Source organism: Hemitrygon akajei, chromosome 8, assembly GCF_048418815.1.
Source record: "Hemitrygon akajei chromosome 8, sHemAka1.3, whole genome shotgun sequence".
Lineage (NCBI taxonomy): Eukaryota > Metazoa > Chordata > Chondrichthyes > Myliobatiformes > Dasyatidae > Hemitrygon > Hemitrygon akajei.
The window spans coordinates 113,297,029-113,320,956 of NC_133131.1; the positions used below are offsets into that span (position 1 = coordinate 113,297,029).

General features: G+C 38.7%; 1 protein-coding gene across 3 annotated transcripts in view; it reads left to right on the plus strand.

Moving 5' to 3' along the window:
- The window catches only part of coa1 (cytochrome C oxidase assembly factor 1), an 81,399-nt gene that overhangs the window by 5,022 nt on the left and 52,449 nt on the right, over positions 1 to 23,928 (plus strand). The window lies entirely within an intron of this gene.

Here is a 23,928-nt window from a genome sequence, read left to right on the forward strand (position 1 = left end):
CTGACGTTTCACTCCGAGCTTTCAATCCTCTTGACTTCAGCACCATCACTGTAAACGGAAGCTTAGAAATCAGTTGTTTTGTTTTGCTGACATTGGCAGAAAGGTGGTTGTCATGACACCATTTCACTAGGCTCTCTTTCTTTCTTTATCAGTCTTTTTATTAAATAAAAGAGTACACATACACATACATATATATAAAAACAAGAGGAGAATTATCTCAAATATCTATCAATAACAATTCATATAAAAGGTAAAATAAACATCAAGATCATCATAGTATTAATCTAATAATATGTAATAAAGAATATGATAATCGATTCTCCTCTTATCCATGAAAAGAAGAAAAAAGATAAAGAAACTTTTATAATTTAATATACATAAAAAACCCCACTAAACAAAAAAAAATAGAGTGAGAGAGAGAGAAAAAGGGAACCGGGCAGCTCAAACTGAGAGTGAAAGCAAGAAAAAAGAAAAACTTTTTGATCAAATCCAACATTTTGAGAAGGTAACCGAAAGAGCCATAAATCAAAGCAAATGAAAATATTGAATAAAAGGTCGCCAAGTTTCCTCAAGTTTGAAGGATGTATCAAATGTCTGACTTCTTATTTTCTCTAAACTTAAACAAGACATAATGGAAGTAAGCCAATAAAGAGCAGTAGGTGGATTAGAATCCTTCCATTTAAGCAAAATCGCTCTCCCAGCCAGTAAAGTTGTAAAAGCTCTCATCTGTTGAGCGGAAACAGGAATATATCCTGGTTCCGATGGAATGATCCCAAAGATTGCTTTAAGTAAATTCGGTTTTAGATCCAAATTCAAGACTTTTAATAAAGTTTTAAAGACTTCTTTCCAAAAATTATCTATCTTGATACAAGACTGAAACATATGTGTTAAAGTAGCCACCTCAATATTACATCTGTCGCAAATAGGATTAATATTGGAAAAGATACGGGCTAATTTGTCCTTTGACATATGAGCCCGATGCACTATCTTGAACTGTATCAAGGAATGACGGGCACAAATAGATGAAGTATTTACCAAATGAAAAATTTTATCCCATTGATTATCTGAAAGTGACTCTCAAAATTCCAATTCCCATGCAGCTTTAATTTTATCATTAGATAACATACGCAAATCCAATAACTTTATAAATTATAGCTATCAGTCCTTTTTGAGATGGTTTAACCTGAAAAAGAGTATCTATTGTCTATTAACCCGAGGGAAAATTTGGAAGTAAACTCCGTAGAAAATTCCTAATTTGTAAATATCTAAAAAAGTGTGCATTAGATAGGTCATATTTGTCCACTAACTGAGTGAAAGAGATTAAACAATTCCCCATAAACAAATCTAAAAAAGTTACTATTCCTTTGGTTTTCCAAATTGAAAAGGTCTAATTGGAAATTGATGGTTTAAAAAAATAATTGAGATGGATTTTACTAGAAAGAACAAAATTATTAAAGTCAAAGAATCTCTGAAATTGAAACCAAATTCTTAATGTATGTTTAATAATGGGATTAAGGTCTCGACTACCAATCTTAGAAAGCAAAAAAGGAAGAGGAGCTCTCAGTAAAGAGGCCAAAGAATACCCCTTCACCGAGTTTTTCTCCAAATCCACCCATAAAGGACAGTCATGTATGTCTGAGAAATGAATCCAAAAATAAATATATCGAATATTAATTGCCCAGTAATACATTCTAAAATTTGGCAAAGCCATACCACCATACTTTTTTAATTTCTGCAGTAAAGGTTTACTAGGCTCTCTAACTCATACTGTACTTTGAGACTATAATTGAGATACTGCCCACTATGGTGGTTCACCTGTGTGTTTCACAAGCATTGTCTTATTGTTCCAGGTCCTCTGATCAAACGTGGTGGCATCCAGTAATGTAAGATACTTGTTGGATGCCACCTCTGTAAAACTTACCTGTATGGACAGCAGAGCAATCTCTTTGAAGCAGGCCTTTGCGATCAGTACGTACACACTAGCACTGCTAGTTGAGTCACTGCCCCCCATTATTGCCAGAGACCTGGGTTCAGTCCGAAAAGCTGTGGCACTGGGACAGTTTCACTCTCGAACTCAGAAGTCCGGGTCCAATGGTATGAGTAGTGTCACAAACTGCGGTCTTTCTTGGTTGCAGTGGAAAACTTTAGCCTCTTCCATGCCTTATCGTGCCCTTTGCTCTCCACGAAGCCTTGCAGAGCTACCTTCTTGGCCATTGGAAAGCACTGTTGATCTCATCCACTCAATCTGCCAGAAATGACTTCACATACTAGGACAGGCATGTCCCTATTCCACTAGAATTTCAGGTGCACTGGCTACCCTCACTTGGTTTAGCACGCCTGTCAAAGCAGTGTATCGCGGTGTGGCTGCTGTCACATGCAAGAGACACAGGTAAGAGCTGAGTGTCCAGTGGGGACCAAAGGTGAGTGAGCTGCCCCAGAAAGGACACGACAAGCCCCTTCCCGAGTGGAGCTACCCCTCCCTAGGCACCCCACACACGGCAGCCTACTCTGGATGAATTCATCCATCGATAACTACCAGGAGCTCATCATTGTTTGATGTGGACGAACATGGTTTAGTGTGTCCCTGTTTGTGGGGGGGGGGGGGGGGGCTGCTAAGCAGGTGCTACACCTTGCCCACGGGTGACCTGCAGGTTAGTGGAGGGAAGGAACACTTTACACCTCTTTTGGTCGAGACTTATCTCCTTCGTGCCGCTCTCACTAGGAACGAATACACAATTTTATAGTACTGTAGTAGTATTGGTAGTGTTCTAATTTGTTCTATATGTATTTAAGTACATAATCTGTTACTCAGTTTTATATCCAATGCCTTTTTAACTATTTCCATAAAACTTGGACTAATTGGAGCAGCTGCTTAATTAGGCTAAAACGTACTAGATCTGATATATGCCAGTTAACCTGAATCAACTATGTATATATAAACTCCTTATCCACCTTTACTACCATTTTCAGGAATTTATATATTTGTTTCGTAAGGTCCTTCCGTTCACCATCCTCTCAAAGGCCCTGCCTTATGTCCTTATTTTGTTTGCCCTCCCAAAATGCATTGCATTACACTTATCAAGCTCAAATTCCATTTGCAATGGCTCCACCTAATATTGCAGCTGATCTATCTCCCGGTTCCATTTACAAACAATGAATGTACATCACAGATAACAAATGTTCCAGTACTGACCCTGTGATAGACTTCTTTTCAGAAAAGTACTCACCCTCTGCCTCTATTTACCAGGCCAGTTTTGAATGCATTTTGTGGGTCATGATTAGGGTTGTACAGGTTGGTCAAGAACCAGTTGGTTTAAGAGAAGTAGCTGGTGGTGTAGGATGTCAGGCTTCTGTGCCTCCAGCCCGATGGTAGCTCTGAGAAGATGAACAGGTCCACATGGTGGGTATTTTTTGATGATAGATGTTGCCTTGTTTAAATACAATTGATGGTGGGAAGGGATGTAAGTCTTGAAGTTTTGTACTATGTCCACTATCCTCTGCAGTTTCTTACATTTCTGTGCATACCAGAATATGATGCAACAAGTTAGGATACTTTCAACAGTACTACTGTTGAAAGTGTTCAGTGACGTGCCAGACTTCCTTAACCTTCTTTTAAAATAAAATAACTAGACACTGGTGTGGCTTCCATGTGATTGCATCTATTTGCTGGGCCTGGAACAGGTCATCTAATATGTTAATGTCAGGGAATTTAAAGCTGCTGACTCTCTCCACCACTGATTCCTCAATATAGTCTGACAAGTGTTCACCCTTCTTCCACTGTCTGAAGTCAGTTCTTTAGTCTTACTAACGATGAGTGGGAGGTTCTTGTTGAAGCACCATTCAATCAAGTGTCCTTTCTCACTCCTGGATCTACTTGCAGTGGAGGATAGGAAACTCTTGAAGCTTGATTGGAAATTTTGTGATGATTGTGTTGAACATCAACACGTGTGTTCTTGTTGTCCAGAACAGAGTGAGGAATCGGAGAAATCGCATCTACTCTTGGCTTATTGTGCACTAGCCAAATTTTTAAAACATTATTTTTTTTACACGTATTCACTTACGGGATGTGGGTGTCGCCAGCTAAGCCAGCATTTATTGCCCAACCCCATTGCCCTTGAGAAGGTAATGATGAGCTGCCTTCTTGAACTGCTTCAATCCCTGAGGTGTAGGTACACCCACAGTGTTATTAGGGAGGGAATTCCATGATTTTGACCCAGTGACAATGAAGGAATGTCAATATGTTTCCAAAGTCAGGATGGTGAGTGACTTGGAGGGGGATTTCTAAGTGGTGGTGTTCCCAGGTATCTGCTGTTCTCGTCCTTCTAGATGGTAGTGGTCGTGGGTCTGGAAGGTGCTGCCTTAGGAGCTTTGGTGTGTTGTTGCAGTGCATCTTGTAGATAGTACACACTGCTGCAACTGTTCATCGATGGTGGAGGGATTGGCTGCTTGTGGAAGGGGTACCAATCAAGTGGGCTGCTTTGTACTGGATGGTGTCAAGCTTCTTGAGTGTTGATGGAGCTGCACTCATCCAAGCGAGTGGCGAGTATTCCATTACACTCCTGACCTGAGCCTTGTAGATGGTGGACAGGCTTTGAAATAGATTGAAATAGATCCAGGTCACATTTGAGGAAGGAATTGATTCACATCATGACCAACCTCTCAAAGCACTTTATTACAGTCGATGTCAGCGCTTTCGGATGGTAGTCTCTAAGACAAGTCTCCATGCTCTTCTTGGGCACTGGTACAATTGAAGCCATTTTGAAGCAGGTGGGCACTTCAAACAGTGAGAGGTTGAAGATATCCATAAATATCCAGCCAGTTGGACCACACAGATCTTTTGTACCTAGCTAGTTATTCCATCTGGACCAGATGTCTTTCATGGATTTACCCTCTTGAAAGATGCCCAGATGTCAGTTCAAAGACTGAGATTAGAAGGTCATCTGGAGACTTGGAGACTCATGTGGGTGTTTTATGGTTCTCCCTATCAGACCATGTATAAAAGGCATTGAGTTCATCTGGATGTGATGGGTTATTGACGTTCACGCTAACCGATCTCACCTTGTAGGAAGTAACATTGCACAAACTCTGCCACAGCTGTCAATCATTTATCTGTGATTCTAGTTTAAACTGAAATTGACTCTTTTGCAGTCACAGTGGCCTTCCAGAGATCATTCCTGGATTTCTTATAAAAATCTACTGTAGATCCTCAGCCTTAAATGCCATAGATCTAATCCATCAGATTATACTCTTTCATTTCATCTCGCTGTTTTTGTTGGGAAAGACTCTGTTTTTGTCGGTCATCCATGCATTTCGTTATGAATTCATATTCATTGAGGTCTGCTGACAAATCCTTGAATGAGATCTAGTCCACCGACTAGAAGCACTCCTCCGCTTCTCCTGTGCCACTCTTTGTGGCCCTCTTCACCGGGGCTGCGCTCTTCTGTCTCTTTATGTAGGCTGAAGACACATGGTCAGGTGGTTTGATTTATCAAAGTGCAGACGAGGTTAGAATAGGAGGCTACTTGGTGGTGGTATGGCAGTGGTCTAGTGTGTTAGGTCCTCTAGTTGTGTTGGTAGTCGCCAGGCCTCTGCACAGACCTAACACAGGCTTCTTCAAGCCCGAATCTGAATCAGGTTTAATATCACTGCCAGATGTAATGAAATGTATTGTTTGTGGCAGCAGTTCATTGCAATCTGTAATAAAAAACCTATTAATTGCAATAACCCAAGAACATTCAACAGTACAGCACAGGAGCAGGCTGTTCAGCCCACAGTGTTGTGCCGAATCAACTAAGAAGCGAATCAGAAATACTCAAACACTATTTCCTCCTACCTACACAATGTCCATATCCTTCCATCTTCCTTACATCCATCTTACATCTTAAAAGCCTATATCACCATACCAGGCAGCTCATTCCAGTCAGCCACCACTCCCTGAGTAAAAACTTACCCCTCACATTCCCCTTGAACATAACCCTCTCACCTTCAATGCACGCCTTGTGGTATTGGACATTTCAACCCTGGGAAACAAATACTCCCTATCTACTCTATTTATGCCTGTCATAATCTTATAACCCCTATCAGATCTCCCCTCAGTCTCTGCTGTTCCAGAGAAAACAACCCAAGTTTATCCAGCCTCTCATGATAGCATCTGCCTTCTAAACCAGGCAGCATTCGAGTAAGTATCTTCTGCACCCTCTTCAAACCCTCAATATCCTTCCTGTAGTGGGGGGACCAGAACTGTATGCAATACTCCAGATGTGGATGAAACAGAGTTTTATAAAGTTAAGGAGTTCCTGACTTTTGAACTCAGTGCCTTAACTAATGAAACTAAGCATTCCATAAGCCACCTTAATCACCTTATCGACCTGTGTCACCACTTTCAGGGATCTATGAACTTGGATCCCAAGATCTCTCTGCTTAGCGACACTGTTAGGGCTCTTGCCCATAACAGTGTACTGTCTGCTTGCATTTGCCCTTCGGAAGGGCAACACCTCACATTTATCTGGGTTAAACTCAGTCTGCCATTTCTGTCTTTATCTGCAACAGATCTATATTGTGCTGTATTCTTTGCCAGTCTTCTACACTCTACAGAATTCCACCAATCTTTGTGTCATCCACAAATTTACTAACCCACCCATCTACATTTTCATCCAGGTCATTTATATACATCACACACAGCAGAGGTTCCAGTACAGATCGCTGTGGAGCACCACTAATTACAGACCTCCAACCACTACCCTCTGTCTTCTTTGTGCAAGGCAATCCACTGTGGACCCCATGCATCTTAATGTTTAGGATTAGTGTCCCATGAGGGACGTTGCCAAACAACTTACTAACGTCAGTGTAGCTGACATCCACTTCCCTACCTGCATCAATCTCTCTCGTCACCTAGACAAAAAACTCATTCAAATTGGTAAAACACAACCTTCCCTCAACAAAGCCATGCTAGCTCTCTCTAATTAGGCCATGGGTTTCCACATGCTCATATATCCTATCCCAAAGAAGTTTCTCCAGCAATTTCCCTAAAATTGATGTGGGCTCACTGGTCTGTAGTTCCCAGGAATTTCCTTTGATCCCTTCTTAAATGGAGGTACAATGTTAGCCACTTGCTAGTCCTCTGAGGCCTCCTCAGTGCCTTGAGAGGACACAAAGTTACTGGTCAAGGCCCCTGCAATCTCGTCTCTTGCCTGCTTCGAGAAGTTGGGGTAAATCCCATCAGACCCTGGGACTTATCCACCTTAATACTCATTAGGAGGCCCAACACTTCGTCCTTCTTGACCTCTCGATGCCCTAATGTATTTATACACTCAGCACAGATCTCTTGGTCCTCCATATGCTTTTGCTTGGTAAATACTGAAGCAATATACTCATTAAGTACCTCTCTCACACTCTCCGCATTCTCAAGCAAATGTTCTCCCCTTTATCCTTGAGTGATCCCACCCTCTGCCTAGCTATCCTCTTGCTCTTGATGTATGTATAGAATGCCTTGGGATTTGCCTTAATCCTGCTTGCCAAGGACTGTTCATGACCCCTCCTGACTTTCCTGATTCCCTTCTATAGTTTTTTTTCTGGCTTCTTTATCGTCTTCAGGTGCTTCGTTTGATCCGAACGTCCAAAGCTTTACATATTTGACTAAATTCATCACCTCTCTGGACACCCAAGGTTCTCTTATCTTTCCATTCCCATCCATCCTTCTAACAGTAACATACCTTTCCTGTACTCTGTGCAATTGACTTTTAAACACCCTCCACATGTCTAAAGTGGACTTGCCAGAGAAAAGGTGTTCGCAATTAACCCTTCTTAGTTCCTGCCTAATGCCTTCATAATTTTCCCTACTCCAATTTAAAACTCTCCCGCAAAAACCATACTTATCTATAACTATCCTGAAAGTGAAGGAGTTGTGGTCACTGTTCCCTAATTGCTCGCCCACTGAAAGGTCACTTACCTGGTCAGGCTCATAACCCAACAACAGGTCCAGTATGACCCCTAATCTTATCGGACCATCCACATATTGATTTAAGAAACCTTCCTAGATACAATTAATACATTTTGCCCCTTACATTAAGAAGGTCCCAGTTCGTATTTGGGAAGTTGAAATCCCCCATGATATCCCTATTATTTTTATACATTTCTTTAATGTAATTACATATCTGTTCCTCAATGTCCATTGGCTGTTGGGGAGGGGGCTCTGTAGTTCAATCCCATCAGTGTGATTGTGCCCTTCCTATTCCTGATTTCCACCCAAATGGACTCAGTGTTTGACTTCCTCCATTAGGTGACCCTGATTAGTAGTGCAACCACCCCCCCCCCCCCAATCCTTTTATCTTGTCTATCTTTTCTAAAACTTTGAAACTTGGTACTTTAATCACCCATTCCTGACCCTCTCTCAACCAAGTTTCAGTAATGGTCATAACATTGTAGCTGCATGTACTGATCCATGCTCTTAGTTCATCACCCTTACCCGTAATACCCCAGCATTAAAATGTACACACTTCAAACTATCCAGTCCATCATACCTGTTATTTTGATTTTGCTTTTCTGTACTTTCTTTCCCTGACATCTATCTTCCCGTCTAATCCTTGCCTTACTGACCAGGGGCTCAGATTCCCAGCCCCCTGCAAAGCTAGTTTAAACTCTCCCGAGTAGCATTAGAAAACCTCCCAGCTAGGATATTGGTAGTATTCTCGATTCATTAAAATCTAAAGGTTCCAATAATCCAAGAACTTGAGACCCTGTCCCCTGCAGCATCTCCTCTGCCACTCATTCATCCATGCTGTCACCTCATTCCTACCCACACTAGCCCATGGCACCAGGAGTAATCTGGAGATTACTAACTTGGAGGTCCTACTCTTCAGCTTCTTTCCTAACTCTATATATTCACTTCATAGGATCTCTTCCCCTCTACTGCCTATGTCAATGGTGCCATTATGCACCACGACCTCTGGCTGTTCACCCTCCCCCTTGATAATATCCTGCAGCCACTCCAATACATCCTGGTCCCTAGCACCTGAGAGGCAACATACCATATTGGTGTCTCTTTTGCAGACACAGAATCTGCTGAACTATTGAGTCCCCTACAACTTCTGCACTGTCTGACTTTACCCTTCCCTGTTGATCCTCAGAGCTGGCCACAGTGGCAGTAACCAGGCAGCTGCTGCCATGCCCTGATGGGTCACTCACACCCCCTACCCTTTCCACCGCTGAACCCTCGATGAGGACTCGTGAATGTTCCTTCAACTTCCCCTTCCTGAAGTCCACAATCAGTTCCTTGGCATTACTGACATTGAGTGCAAGGTTGTTGCTGTGACACCACTCAACCAGCTGATCTATCTTGCTTCTGTATGCCTCTTCATCACCATCCGAAATTCTGCCAACAATAGTTTGTTGTTGGCAAATTTACAAATGGCGTTTGAGATGTGCCGAGCCACACAATTGCGGGTGTAGAGAGCGTAGAGCAGTGAGCTAAGCATACATCATTGAAGTGCGCCAATGTTGATTGTCAACGAGGAGATGTTATTTCAGATTCCCACAGACTGTGGCCTCTCAGTGAGGAAGTCGAGGATCCAGTGTAGAGGGAGGTAAAGAGGCACAGGTTTTGGAGCTGGGGTGATTAGAACTGACGATATGATCGTGTTGAATGCTGAGATGTCATTAATAAACAGCAGCCTGACATGGGTGTTACCGTTGTCCAGGTGATCTGCGACCAAGTGGAGAGCCACTGATTGCATCCATAGTAGACGTATTGTGGTGCAGGACCTTGCTTCGCAGGAGTTGATTCTAGCTATGACCAACCTCTCATCACACTAGACACGTGTGCAACTGGGTGATGATTGTTGAGGCAGCTCACCCTGCTCTTCTTGTGCACTGCTATGATTGTCACCCTTTTTGGGGACCTCTGACTGCAACAGTGAGAGATGGAAGATGCCCTGAACACTCAGCCGGCCTGGTTAAAGTTTCCTGCCACAGGATGACAGGTATTAGGGTACACTGCTTCATTCTTGCTGATTGTGGAACTGGTAGAATGGTCGGCACTTCTTTGCCAGGTGTTCCAAGTCAAGGGAGCAGGAATGGGACAAGGCCAACATGTCTGAACATCACAACCAGCTTATCATGATGCGAGTGTTACTGCCTTTTCCCTTGCCCAATGCTGCCATCTGGTCCATGAGGTGGAGCAAGAAAACCTGGGGTTGGAACATTCTTTGTTGGGAGAGTTGGGGGGGCTGAGCCATGTCTGAAACTTTTTTATATCCCTCTGATAAAGCAATCTTGCACTCATGTCTTCTATCTGGTTCTTGTTCGCAGTACATCTGTACATTGGCCAGAAGGAAGCTGGGGAGAATCACAATCGGGTTTATTGTCACTGACATAAAATCATCTTCACTCCCATTTAACCTGGCCCTCGTCAGCTGCAAAGTTTTTTTTTGGCACAATGGATGTCTGTACGTCAATGTGCCTTCAATATCAGTGGATCAAAATTCTGCATCCTTGTATCTAACAGCATTATGGTTCTATCTTCACCATATAGAATGTAGTGATCTAAGACATTAGCTTGCCTCTAATTTTTCCAGGGCAGTAACTTATGTCTTTGCCCTCATCCCACAAAAGATAAAATTATTGTGGGTATTCCATGTTTGTCGAAAATATTCAGCAGGTTTAATTAAACACTTAAATATAATCAGAATGACACAAACTTTCTAAATTTTTCATAAATATCTTTACATTTAAGAGTTGTCCTCCTCACTGAATTGAAGAAACACGAAAACTACTACTTTAATGAAGACTACCTAATACTGGAGAGGGCACCTGACAATTTCATTTGCCCTATCAGCATGGGATAGTTCACAGTATAGTTGTTACCAGATATTATCTGCAGAGGGCGCTGGCTGACTGTAAAGTGACTACATCATTCTGATCTAAACATTCAAAATTAATATTCCCTCCGCAGATTTCCTGGCACAGTTGTGATACCAGACAGGCATGAATAGGAAAGTAGTCTGAATTAAAAGTAGGCTTTACCTGAAAATGTTAGATGAAATTGACAGTAAACATTAGAAATGTAGAGTTATATGCGTGTAATCTAATGGTTTCTTGCACCATGCTTTTCTATAATAGTATCCTTTACTATTGTGAAATTACCTGTTTTTTTCCTTTCTCATTCTGATCCCCTTTTCTTAAAGCCAGTGTTTGAAGCTATTGACTCCCACCTTCTAACAGCAGACTCGTTGTTTGATGTACAAACGGTGTGAGAATATCCTTTGGCACCATGGAAGTCCCGAGCAATAAGCATTTCTCCTTCCATCAGGGGTCACTGGTTGGTGATCAGAAGAGACCTGGTCACATGACACAGACTGGAACAATCAAACTTTGTATTGGTCAATATGTGGTCCCGCTTTTCTCTGCTGTCACGGTGATTAGCACAGAATCATTACGAGCAAGAAGATGAGTACCCTCTTTAGAAGGATGCCTTTCAATATAGAATCATCTGTAACCTAATACAAAATACCGGTCAATAGAACAACTATCTTCTGTTTGAGAAATTTGATGATGGAGAGCTCTGGAATTATGTCCTCCGGCAGCATATTTAGAATTGAATTTAACAGGCTGGAATTTTTTTTAGTTTTCAGTTATTCAGTCCTGACATTGAAGACTTTGCATGTTTTCCTTTGACCACGTGGGTTTTGTTCAGACACTCTGGTTCCCATATCCCAAAGATGTGCTTGTAGGTTGATTGACTACTGTAAATTACTCCTTAGTATAGGCAAGTGGCAAAAGAATAAAGAGGAGTTTATGGCCATGTGAAAAAGATGAAGAAAAGGGACAGATAGAATTGCTTTACAGGAAGCCGGCATCAATCCATTGAGCTGAATTACTGTTTTCTGTGCCATATTTTTTTAAATATTATTTATTTATTGAATTTTAGAAATTACAAGAATAAATGTAATAATGAAATGGTAAGAAAAGTGATATTAACCCTCCCCCCTCCCCTTAACCCTTATCTAAAGAAAAAGAAAAAAAAGAAAGAAAAGAGAAGAAAGATTGCCTGGATATCGGAGGATCCCCACATGTTCCATGGAGTTCAAAATAATTTTGATATTTATTTTCACTTTTCCCAATTACTATAATTTTATCTTCAAAGGACCTATGTATCTAATCCTATCTTTCATAAGTATGATGACCAAATTTTCAAAAATATCTCATATTCATTTCTTAAATTATACGTAATTTTTTCAAATGGAATACAACTACGTATTTCATTATTCCAACTATCCATAGTTAAATTTAAATCAGATTTCCAAGTAACTGCAATAACTTTTTTGGCTACTGCCAAAGCAATTTTTATAAATTTTTTCTGATACTTATTCAATTTAAATTTCATTATTGTCCCTTCAATGTCTCCAAATAAAAATAGCAATGGAGTATGTGGAATTTGTACTCCAATAATTTGTTCCAATAAAAATCTTAAATTAATCCAAAATGGTTGAATTTTAGAACAAGACCAAGTAGAATGTAAAAAAAGTACCAATTTCTTGTTTACATCGAAAACATTGGTCAGACATATTTGAATTTAATCTATTTATTTTCTGTGGTATATATAGTTGATGTAAAAAATTATATTGTATTAATCTAAGTCGAACATTTATTGTATTTCTCATACTATCAGAACATAATCTTGACCAATTTTTTCCATCAATTTTAACATTCAGATCAGATTCCCATTTTTGTCTTGATTTATGAATTCCTAATTTAATTGTCTGCTTTTGAATCAAATTATACATACAAGATGTAAATTTTTTAATTTTTCCTTTCTGAATTAATATTTCTATTTCACTAGGTTTTGGTATCAACATTGTTTGTCCCAGCTTTTCTAATAAATAAGCTTTTAATTGAAAATAACAGAAAAGAGTGTTATTTGATATTTTATATTTTTTAATTGATCAAACGACATCAATATACCTCCTTCAAAACAGTCACCTATATATTTAATACCCTTTTGAAACCAATTATGTAAAAGTTTCTTATCCATTGTGAAAGGAATAAGCCTATTCAGGTCTATTTCTGTGCCATATTCAGTAAGAAAAATTCCATTTCTCCTATTCCATCTGTATTTTGGTTCCTTACTGGATGTGCACACAGTTTTACCTTCAGTTTTATCTACGCTTTGATGAAATTACAACACAATGGTTTGCAATGCAGAGGTGGAAGATTTCTGATGTCTACACTGGCACAGCACTGTTTCAATAGTTAGTTTGGAGTAGCCAATTCCACACCCTCGATTTGTTACTGATCCATTAGTAGGATATGTTCTACAGAGGACTGGATTAACATGGATTGTTTTAGAAATTAATCTGTATTTTGTTTGGAATTTGATTTTTATCCTGTCTTCCTATTTGGAAATTAAGTGTTTCCTGTCCGGCTGGGTGGATTGAGTGTTGTAGCCTCTGGGGATCAGAACAGCTGTCTCTGTAAATGACACTGCATGGTTGACTTTTGTCTGAGGGGTGTGAGCTGCCTGTTTTAATTAGCCATATTAACTAATCACCTTACCCAACTTTTGCAGAAATATTAAAGATTATAGTGATTTCTAGCAGTATCCTAAACACTTCCTGCCTTTGTGTAGGTAACATGGCTGCTTAACACATAACTAAGATTACTATAAAGCAGGAAAGGGCTTGGTTGTCATTTTGGATCATGTTTTCATACGATCATAAGATATAGGAGCAGAATTAAGCCATTTGGCTTGTCGGTCTGCTCTACCTTTCCATCATGGCTAATTTATCATCCCTCTCAACCCCACTCTCCTGCATTCTTCCTGTAACCTTTGATGCCCTTACTAATCAAGAACCTATCAACCACCACTTTAAATATACCCAATGACTTGGTCTCCACAGAGGCTGTGGCTAAAACTCCACAGATTCTCTGAGCTCCGGCTAAAGAAATTCCTCTAGATATCTGTTTTAAAGGGACATTTTTCTGTTCTGAGGCTGTGCCCTCTGGTCCTATACTCCCCCACTATATAGATGCATCTCCACATACACTGTATATAGGCCTTTCACTATTCAATCGGTTTCCATGAGATCACCCTCCCCCCAATTCTTCTTAACTCCAACAAGTACAGGCCCAGAGCCATCAAACATTACTAATGTGTTAACCATATCATTCCCTGGATCATTCTTGTGAACCTCCTCTGGACCCTCTCCATTGCCAGCACATCCTTTCTTAGATGAGGGGCCCAAAACTGCTCACTATATGTGGTCTGACCAATGCCTTATAAGTCTTCAGCCTCAGCATTCCCTTCCTTCAATGCTGCTGACTCTCTGGGACAGCTCTTTCAGAGATCACTTTACATGTGACAAGGGTTTTTGCCTCTGTTATTCTCTCCTCTCTCAGTGTTAAGCCCTACATTGTTAACTCCTCCCCCACCTTGTTCCAGAGGGAATTCTCAGCCCCTCTTATTACATCCATCCCTTTAATGTGGAGCCTGTTTTTGGGAAGTACCATTCCAGTGCTTAAGCACAGGAGAAGAGACATTGCCCAATCTTACCTGAAGGAGGTGGTGTTGGCCCTTCAATGGTTACCACAAAACATCATCTGCTAAAGATGCAGATAAGGAGCACTAACGATGCAATTTTAAACATCTGTGGATTCCATTCTGAAATGGGTGTATTGCACCTTCAGGGAGTGCCTTCGGACAGTAGTTGCACAGAGCAATGTTTACTTTTAATCACTCAACATTAAGCTTTGTGGCTGGAATACTGTGATTAATTGAAGAAGGTAACCACCATTTCATTGTGACTCCACTCTCATGCCAGTTAACAGAATTTTATTGAAAATAGTGATGCTAGATGTTGGAGGAAGTAGTTTCCTGGTTGTAGGAAGCCTACTGAACAGTGAATTGCGAACTACATGTTTGTTGCATCTTTCTTCAGCTCCTAAGAACACTTCCTCTCCACTCCCCTGTTCTCAGTTCTTCATTGCATCATCTTAAGAAGATGATTTTCACTATTAATTATTTTCAGGAAATGGTAACTTAAAGTATAAAGGCTTATTTAACACTTCACTGGGAATGGAGGACAGGAAATTCAGTCCTGCCTATTTCATTCACCAAACAAGAGGGTAAGAGGATGATGGCAGTTTACTGTATTGTCTCTTTTCCTAAACTGATTCAGAGAAAAATTATATAAAAGTAAATTGACCTGGCACTCTATCTTTCGAATATCAGTCTGGTCTAGCGTGAATGAAGATATAGGACTGATAAAACTATAAATGTATAAACCAAATGAAAGCTGTGTGGTGGCATCCGTCGGTCTCGAGAGACCATGGATCTGCGCCTGGAGTTTCCAGGGCACAGGCCTGGGCAGGGTTGTACGGGAGACCGGCAGTTGCCCAAACTGCAGGCCTTCCCCTCTCCACGTCACCGATGTTGTCCAAGGGAAGGGCACTAGGACCCATGCAGCTTGGCACTGGTGACGTCGCAGAGCAATGTGTTGTTAAGTGCCTTGCTCAAGGACACAAACACACTACCTCAGCTGAGGCTCAAACCAGTGACCTTCAGGTTACTAGTCTGATGCCTTGGCCACTAGGCCACGGGCCAACTTTTGAATGAATATAGTTTATGTAGTAAATTCGATGAAATGTATTACATCCCTGTTTTCCTTACCCCTCCACTATCATTGCTCCGGCGAGTGAGTTTTCATTTAATACTTCAATTTTTATCAATCTTTATGTTCTGTGTAATACTTATCAAAAAACTTAAGTTTCTGAAGCTCTTGCACAGAAAGGAATTTTACACTGAGTTTGGCCTTTGTCCTTGTCTGTAGTAAAGCTATCTGAGCTCTGCCTCAGATGTCCCTCCTATATGAATGACAACTGTCTAGAAAAAGTATCATCTTTAGAGAGAGATATTTAATATTCCAGAAAATTGATTTCTTTGGGATATTTGTACTTCTTGTTTAATCCTTTAGTGTATGTAAAATATTGGCCAAGTTAGATATACTTTATTGATCCCAAAGGAAACGACAGTGTCATAGTAACATCACAATGCAGATATACAAATATTAGAAGAGAAGTAAGAAGAAATAAAAAAAATAAGTTGTCTCAAACAGACTAACAGGAGGGGTTGCCACTTCCCTGGCTATAAGTTGACTCATTATCGAGCCTAATGGCAAAGGGTAAGAATGACCTCATATAGCACTCTTTGGAACAGTGCAGTTGTTATAGTCTATTACTAAAAGTGGTCCTCTGATTAGCCAAGGTGGCACGCAGAGGGTAATAAACATTGTCCAGAATTGCCAGGATTTTCCATTGGGTCCTTTGTTCACCACAGCCTCCAGTGTGTCCAGTTTAACTCCTATAACAGCGCCAGCTTTTCTAATCAGTTTATTGAGACTGTTGGCATCACCCGTGTTGATGCCATTGCCCCAGCACACCATCTCATAGAAGATTGACGACAACAGACTGGTAGAACATGTGAAGGAGAGGCCTGCATACTCCAAAGGACCTCAGTCTCCTCAGGAAGTAGAGGCGACTCTGGCCCTTGTTGTACAAAGAAGGTCCTTCTTGGCCCCTCTGGCCCTTCTTGTGTTGATGCTCCACTCAAGTCTGTTATCCAGGCATACCCCTAGGTACTTGTACGTCCTCATCGCATGCACACCCTCACCATCAATAGTAACAGGGAGCAGTGCAAGCTTAGTTTTCCTAAAGTCCATCAGCATCTCCTTTGTTTTATGCAGGCAGTAGAAAAATCATCCCTCTCGTGCTTCTTGATCTTGTTATTTGAGTTTCAGTGTCGGATCCGCCATTTTGCAGCACATGGCGTAAGACGCGTTTCTATAGCGGCTCCACTTTTCTTTATATTTTACATCTGATTCCTTTTAAGTTTGATGATTTATTACTTCTGCTGAAGGATTTACGATTTAATTACGGTGGCCGGAAGTCGATCTGGTATTGAATTGAGAAGCGGCAAGACTTTTCCTGAAACGGAGCAAACTGAACAAATGAAGAAATTGGAGGAACCTGTCACTTTAGCAGGAATATTTTCTTCAATGCAAGATATGAAGTTTGAATTTGGATCGCTCAATACTAAGATTGATAAGCTGACAGATACCAACGGGAAGCTTGAAAAATCTATCTTTAATGTCCAAGAATCTCTGAAGAATTTCGACTTTCAATTTCAGACACTTAAGCAGACTACAAATCGAATTGAGAGCGAACATGAACAATTCAGGCAAACTACTAAAGAACAAGGAGTGAAGATGTCTTTGATGGAAAAGAAAATAATGAAATTACCTCAGAACTATCTAAAACAAAGTAAAAAATGATTGATTTAGATAGTAGAGCACGTTGGAGGAATTTGCGCATACTAGATTGCCTGAAAATACTTAAGCTGGTGATCTGTTAAAGATCTTCTCAGACATGCTTGTACTCACTTTTTAGTGAGATACTGGAAGCTAGCCCTTTACTCGAAAGGGTCCATAGAGTTCCAAGATTTCGGCGTTCATCTGAATTGCATCCTCGGCCAATTGTACTTTGTTTGCATTATTATACAACAAAAGGAGCCATACTTCGAGAGGCCAGACGAAAGCGAAAGATAATCTTCAAATCAACAGAGATTCATATAGTCGAAGATTTTCCTCCTGAGATTTTTGCAGAAAGAAGGAAATACCAAGAAGTCATGAGCGAGATGTTTAAGCTAAATTTACATCCTTCTCTTCGGTATCCAGCCGTGAACTACTCTTATTATTTTTTTGTTTGTTTCAACATTAATATAGTTTTGGGGGTTGTTATATATAGATAGATATATATATATATTCTTTTTTTTTCTTTTTGAAAGAACTTCAGTTGTAATATTATTTGCTTGGATTTACTTTTCTTTGAATATGTGATTAATATACTTTAGATGAATTTAAGATGGCCGTTGCCAGTTATGTTTTTACTACTGTTAGATATAACATTGCAGTATTTGAAATTTGTTTGTCTCTTTTATTATGGTTAAATTGGGTGGGATTAATATTTAAATTTTAATATACGTAGCTGCAAAATGGAGGATAGGGTCAAGGGTCACTAGGTTAGCATGCTACCAGCCTATTGGTTGCTGTTTTTCTGGCTTTGTGGGGGGGGGGGGGGGGATCTATTAGAATAGCTTTTCTTTCTCGATTGGGCGGATCTTTTGATGGACTTTTTTTCGCAAATACGTCATTCCTTGTAGTCATATCCATTTCTTTTGGATTAATCTGTGCTTGTGCAATAGTTTTCTTTATAAAATACTAAATTAAATTTTAAACATGGATGTTAATAAAATTAATATAATCTCTTGGAATCTGAACGGTGTGAATCATCCTATTAAGCATAAAAAGATTTTTAAGAAATTAAAAACACTTAATGCAGATATTATTTTCGTGCAAGAAAATCATATACAGAGACAGGATGAGGACCGTTTTTTCAAATTTTGGAAAGGACCTTTATTTCATTCGTTACCGGCTAATACAGTTAGAGAAGTATCTATTTTTGTTAACTCCAAAATCCGTTTTGTACATTTTAATACTATTACTGATTTGACTGGAGGATAGTTAATTGTTATTGGTTTATTATGCGATCAAAAAGTAGCTTTGGTGTGTGCATACGCACCTAATGTAGATGGTCCTGAAATTTTTAAGAAGCTTTTTTCTGAGCTACTGAATTTGAATGAATATAAATTGATCATGGGCGGTGACTTTAATTGTTGTCTGAACCCGGCAATTGACAGGACATCAACCAATCCGTCACTTCCTAATAAAGCAGTGGCTAGTATGAATTCTTTTCAACTAGAATATGGCCTGGTCAATATCTGGAGATATAAACACCCCTAACGACAAATATTTTTCTTTTTTTTCACACATTCATCATAAATACTCTAGAATTGATTACTTTTTTCTAGACACACGCTTGCTACACTCTGTTGTTGAGTGTGCGTATGACATCATTGCGTTGTCGGATCACGCGCCTTTGAATTTAACCCTGAAGCTTTTTGATAGCTTTTTGAAAATCTCACAGTGGAGATTGAATCCCATATTATTACAGGACCCAGCTTTTGTTAGTTTTTTTAAGGAGCAAATTTCTATATTTTTTAAATTTAATACAACTGAAGGAATGTCAAACTTGGTTATATGGGATACAATGAAATCTTTTCTTGGGGGACAGATAATTTCATACTCAGCAGCTTTAAGAAAGAAAACTAAAGCGGAACTGTCAGTGCTTACTAATAAAATTAGAGAGATAGATAAAGCGTGTTCAGTTAAACCTACTGAAGACCTATATAAAGAAAGGGTCGAACTTCAATCACAGTATGATTTGCTTCTGACCTTTCCCATCGAACAGCAAATTCTTAAATCTAAAAGTCTATTTTATATACATGGAGATAAGTCAGGTAAACTTTTGGATGGTCAGTTAAAGGCTGGTATGGTTAGAAGACAGATTTTAAAAATTCGTAGACCAGATAGAACTGAAACCTTAGATCCTTATGAAATTAATAAGATATTTATGGATTTCTACTCTAATCTTTATAAATCTGAATTTTCTGACAATACTATTATTATGAATAGATTTTTGCAAAAATTAAATATACGCAAAATTTCAACTCAAGATGGTGATATATTAAATGCACCTATTAAACAAGAGGAGATAGCTAAAGCTATATCCTCCATGCAGTTAGGGAAAGCTCCGGGACCAGATGGTTACACGGTGAAATTTTACAAGACTTTCCATGAAATGCTTATACCACATCTTCATCAAACTTTTACTGATTCTATACCGTCTGGGAATCTTCCGAAAACTTTTTATGAGGCATTGATTTCATTGATTCCTAAAAAAGGAAAAGATTTATTGGAATGTGCATCCTATAGACCAATCTCTCTACTGAATGTAGATTTTAAAATTCTCTCTAAGATTCTAGCCAATAGACTTGAGAATATTTTGCCTACTGTTATCTCAAATGATCAAACTGGATTTATTAAAAGTAGGTACTCACATTTTAATATTTGTAGACTGTTAAATATATTTATTCCCCCTCAGTTAAAGAATCTGAATGTATTGTGTCTCTGGATGCAGAGAAAGCCTTTGATAGGGTGGAGTGGCCTTATCTGTTTCAGGTTTTGAAGAGGTTTAATTTTCGGTCCGGGATTTATTTCCTGGATTAAACAGATTTATCAGGCCCCAGTGGCTGCGATTATAACTAATAATCAAAAATCTCCTTATTTTAGACTATATAGAGGAACCTGTCAGGGTTGTCCTCTCAGTCCTTTATCATTTAATTTGGCTTTAGAACCACTTGCTATCGCTCTTAGGGATTCTAATTCTGTGCAGGGTATTAAGAGAGGGGATAAATTACATAAAGTTTAATTATATTCAGATGATTTATTAGTTTACATTTCAGACGCTAAGAAATCTATTCCTTTTATGTTATCTATATTTACGGAATTTAGTATTTTCTCTGGATATAAACTTAACTTACATAAAAGTGAACTATTTCCTTTTAATAATTATTCTGATTATTATGATCAAATGCCTTTTAATATTGCTAAAAACTATTTTACTTACCTTGGTATTAAAATTACTAAAAATTTAAAAGACCTATATAAGTATAATTTTTCCCCTCTAATTGAATGTACTCAGCAAGTGCTTTCTAAATGGTCACCTGTCGATGTCATTAATTGATTGAATAAATGCTATAAAAACGGTTATTTTATCGAAATTTTTATATACATTTCAAGCAGTTCCATCTTTTGTTCCAAAAATACTTTTTGATAAAATAGATTCTATGATCTTGTCTTACATTTGGAATAATAAAAGCTCCAGAGTGAATAAATTTTTATTGCAAAAATCAAAAAAAGATGGAGGACTGGTGCAACCAAACTTTAGATTTTATTATTGGGCAATTAACATTCGTTATATCACCTTCTGGATTCATGGTATAGATAACCAGGATTGCCCTTCATGGTAACATTTGGAGGAAAATTCGGTAAGGGGGTTTCCTTTAGCTTCTTTACTAGGAGCTCCGCTTCCTTTTTTGTTGTCCAGGATAGGTAGACAAGGTCTTAGTCCTATTGTTAAACATACTTTAAAAATTTGGTTTCAGTTTCGTAGATTTTTTGAATTAAATAACTTTGTACTCTCTAGTAATATCTATTCTAACTTTTTCTTTAAACCATCAACCCTGGATAAGGCTTTTTTAATATGGAAAACTAAGGGAATAAAAACTTTTTTAGATTTATTTTCAGAGGATTGTTTAATATCTTTTTTAGTTAATGGCTAAATATGATATATCTAGTACACTTAGGAAATTTTTACGTGATTTTTTTACCAAACTATCCATTGGCTTATTCACCAAATTTGGTTTATGCTATTTTTCAGCTTAGGCCATTTCAAAAACGATTAATAGCTATTATATATAGACAGTTAATGAATGCACGTATGATGCCTAATGATAAGGTTAAATGTACTTGGGAAATAGAACTTCAACATTCACTTTCAGATGATGAATGGTGTAAAATTTATTATCTAGTTAATAATTCATCTATCTGTGCACATCACTCCCTAATTCAGTTTAAGATAGTACACAGGGCCCATATGTCAAAAGATAAAGTAGTGCATATTTTTTCTCATATAAGCCCCATGTGTGACAGATGCAATGCTGAGGTGGCTACTCTAACTCATATGTTTTGATCCTGTGTAAAGTTAAATAATTTTAGGAGGGATGTGTTTAGAATATTATCAAAAGTTATAGGTGTGGATTTACAACCCAATTCACTTACGGCAATTTTTGGGATTATTCCAGAGAAAACAGGAAGAGTTCCTGCTTCCGCTCAACATGTCATAGCCTTTGCAACTTTACTTGCTAGGAGAGCTCTCTTGTTATACTGGAAAGATTCTAATCCACCTACTGGCCTTCCTCCATTATGTCCTGTCGAAGTTTGGAGAAAATTAGAAGCCGGACGTTTGACACATCTTTTAACTTTGAGCAAGTCTGGTGACCCTTTATTCAATATTTTCATATGATTTAATTTTTTTCTCTCTATTTTTATTTTTTTAAAGAAAAATTTTCCTTATCCGCAAAGGTTCGGAGATGACTGGAAGGATGTTCTCTTTTAACTTTTTTTCTAATTTTATCCTCAAATGGACTACCTTTTCACAGTTCACAGAAATGGAGGGAGTTTGGATGGAAAAACTTGATAAGGTATTTTATTACACCCTCTCAGAAATCCCATTATGATAGTAACCTCCCTGTTTGCTGGAGAAATTGTGGAAATCAAAATGCAAATCATTATCATATTTTTTGGGACTGCCCTGTTATCAAAAACTATTGGAGGGGGATACACAATGCCCTACAAGACATCTTTGGAGAGTAAAACTATATATTTTGGATATATACCTCAAGAATGGTTGAAAAGAGATAAATATTTAATGAATATACTGTTGGTGGCTGGTAAAAAGACTTACTAGGAAATGGTTATCACAGGAGAGCCCAACTTTAAATACATGGATGGAGATTATAATGGACGTTTACAAAATGGAGGAGATAACAGCATCTCTTAATCATAAGCTGGAACAATTTGATTCATACTGGGGAAAATGGTTTAACTACATAATGCCTCATAGGCCTGATTTTATTCTCACAAATCAATGAATCTGTTGTAAAAAAAAAGATTACTCCCTACTTGTACATAGTTCTTTTGCTTGTTTTTTCTTTCCACTCTTTTCTATAAGTGTATACCCCAGATAAATACTTTGTGGAGATTTGTGATATATATGATTATATGATATATATGTACAATGTCTGAAATACATCTTAAGGAAATGTTTGTTTGATGAACTTCAATAAAAAATTAAATTACAAATGGACTGCCTAATCTTTTTTTTTGCTTTAGGTTAGTTTACCGTTTTTTTCCCCTCCTTATTAATAAAAATTCCTATCTTTTTTTTTCTTTACTATTTGTTAAGAGGAGTTGTGGTTTCTTGTTTATATACTATTTACAACAGCTTAACATTATATTTAATTGACCTTGACAGTATATTTTCTTTTGTTGTTTCTATGTTTTTTGTGCTACGTGTTTGCTAAAACATCCTCTGATTTGTATTTTTTTCTCTGTTGGAAAATCAATAAAAAAAGATTGAAAATGAAATGAGTTTCAGTGTCATACAAGCCTGCCACTTTGATCTGGCCCATGCCTTCATTAACCAGGTCCAACACTTTATTGGATTTCCTCCTCCTTACACATGTTAGCTAGTTTGTGAGACAGTGGTCAGAGTTAGTCGGGTTCAGTCCAGGTTAGATGGGGTGTGTGGGCCTTGGACATTAGGGTTAAGGGTAGGGTTGGTGGATGCATATGTGGGGCTGGGGGAGATAGGGTTGTGCAGTTTAGTGTCCGGAGGCATGTATAGCTGTGGCGGATAGGGTCACAGAGCCACTTTAATCTGGCCCATGCTTTTCATTAACCTGGTCCAACACCACTTGGCTTAATTGACCGGGTATGCACTGAGGCACATCATCAATAATGTAACCTGGGGCCTTGGGGTGTTTCTGGTCTTTAATCACTACGTACCCTCGCCCAGGTGACCCAGCCAGGATCGATCAGGCCTGGCTTGTGGTTTTCCCATGGACCAAGATAATGAAAGCCATGTCATTTCAGTGTTAGTGTATTTTAGACCTCGTTCTTTGATTTTATTTTGACCATTTGGGGAGAGATATGTTTTGAGGCCTAATTATTAGGCTTCATCTCAAAGTAAGATGTAACTTCCCTATTTTAAACTTGCACTGATTTTTGTTTTGCATCTATGTTTGTGGGGATCCCATGGGTTAAATTAACAGAGTCTACAGGAGATTTAGTGCCACTGGCAATTCAGTGGAGATATAGCGTTTTAACTTCAGTATGTCTTGTATATAATCAATTTTTA